Raw genomic sequence first — 2,500 nt, forward strand, 5'->3', positions numbered from 1 at the left:
ATGGAAATGTGTGCATCTTGTCATGCATGCATCATAAAAGTAACACCAAGGAAAAGTACCTCGTACCGGAGGACATGAATTCCCTCCGTAATGGAAAAATATACAGCCTTTTATATAAGAGGGGGAGCATGTTGTATACGGCAGGCCTCATAAACACACATACCGTATTCCTCACACCAGTTTTGCCTGCAAGTACATGGAAGTAGAGGCTTAGCAGATCTACAAGCTCACAGCTCATGGAAGTAGAGGCTTAGCAGATCTACAAGCTCACAGCTCATGGAAGTAGAGGCTTAGCAGATCTACAAGCTCACAGCTCATGGAAGTAGAGGCTTAGCAGATCTACAAGCTCACAGCTCATGGAAGTAGAGGCTTAGCAGATCTACAAGCTCACAGCTCATGGAAGTAGAGGCTTAGCAGATCTACAAGCTCACAGCTCATGGAAGTAGAGGCTTAGCAGATCTACAAGCTCACAGCTCATGGAAGTAGAGGCTTAGCAGATCTACAAGCTCACAGATCTACAAGCTCACAGCTCATGGAAGTAGAGGCTTAGCAGATCTACAAGCTCACAGATCTACAAGCTCACAGCTCATGGAAGTAGAGGCTTAGCAGATCTACAAGCTCACAGATCTACAAGCTCACAGCTCATGGAAGTAGAGGCTTAGCAGATCTACAAGCTCACAGCTCACAGGAAGTAGAGGCTTAGCAGATCTACAAGCTCACAGCTCATGGAAGTAGAGGCTTAGCAGATCTACAAGCTCACAGCTCATGCGCGATGTGGTAGATAGATGTGGTACACCTGTCATATAACGGAGAATAAATTAAGCATTATACGCTGAGAGGACCAGACAGGCATGTGAAAGAATTCAAGGGGAGGGGAGTTATAAGCACTGAAGTGAAAAGATCTTAGAGAGAGAATAAGAAGGAAAGCACAAGAATGGTGATTGGAGGATGAATGTGAATATGCGGGGGATGAAAGTGGAAGGAATTCAAGGCATATAGGGCTGTTTACGGCCGATGGACACCAGATTATCATGCACGTTGTGTGACTCAACCATGCCCCCTCCTCAAAGGGCTCCTCCTCATCCTCAGAAATCTCATGCTGTTTTCTTTTAACCCATTCTGACCTGAGATCAGATTCTAAAAAAATGTCTTCTACATCCTGACAGTTTTCCATTCTGACCTGAGATCAGATTCTAAAAATGTCTTCTATCAGTCAGTCGCTCTTCGATTTTTCAAAAATAGCAGACCTACAAGCTCGTATAGCGCGCCACTCGGTGGCGCGCTATGAGCTTGTAGATCTGCTATTTTTAAATAGCTAAAGCATAACGTAATGCTAATACCAAAAGGGGTTCCCGCGCAAAATGGGTTAATATCTGTCACAGCAGTGTCAAATAAACTATATGGTTTTCATCTCCCTGCCTTTGCATTGCTTTGTGAGATTTAAAAGAGAATATATATTATATATATCTATATATTGACATTTTCTTTTAAACGTTGAACAAGTTGAAGAAGCAAAAAAAAAAAAGTCAAGCCTGAAATACTGATGGGGGGGGGGGGTAAATGTGGTTAAAGCGTGCAGGGGGGGGGGGGGGGGGTAAATGTGGTTAAAGTGGGGGGGGGGGGGTAAATGTGGTTAAAGCGTGCAGTGTGGGGGGGGGGGTCAAAGCATTCAGCAACCTCCATTTGATGGAGCCTTCATCCTTGGCGAGTGTAACAGACAATCAGCCTGTGTGAATCAGAGAGATGTGAAGGATCTGGGGCCCTCTGCGCCTTTAGCCGATTTTGACCTGAGATCAGATTCTAAAAAAAATGTCTTCTACATCCTGACAGTTTTCAGAAAAAAGCTATTTCTGTCAGTCGTTCTTCGATCTTTCTAAAATAGCAGACATATACAAGCTCATAGCGCGCCACTCGGTGGCGCGCTATGAGCTTGTATATGTCTGCTATTCTTCAATAGCTAAAGCATAACATAATGCTATAACACCAAAAGGGGTTCCCGCTCCAAATGGGTTAGGGTTGGTGGAGGCAGCAATCATCATCTCTGCCCTCTGGGCTGCAGGCCACGCCGCCCCATGCAGTCAAGACAAGGAGGAGCAGAGAGAGTTTTATCCAAAGATATAGCAGCTCTATATATAGCGTTATGGTTCAGTTTCTCATGCACCCTCTGCCTGTGACCCATCAGCCTCTATAGCCATCTGCCTGTGACCCGTCAGCCGCTATAGCCATCTGCCTGTGACCCGTCAGCCTCTACAGCCATCTGCCTGTGACCCGTCAGCCTCTATAGCCATCTGCCTGTGACCCGTCAGCCTCTATAGCCATCTGCCTGTGACCCGTCAGCCTCTATAGCCATCTGCCTGTGACCCATCAGCCTCTATAGCCATCTGCCTGTGACCCGTCAGCCTCTATAGCCATCTGCCTGTGACCCGTCAGCCTCTACAGCCATCTGCCTGTGACCCGTCAGCCTCTATAGCCATCTGCCTGTGACCCGTCAGCCTCTACA

The sequence above is a fragment of the Protomyctophum bolini genome, assembly GCF_963924005.1.
Source record: "Protomyctophum bolini genome assembly, chromosome: 1".
Lineage (NCBI taxonomy): Eukaryota > Metazoa > Chordata > Actinopteri > Myctophiformes > Myctophidae > Protomyctophum > Protomyctophum bolini.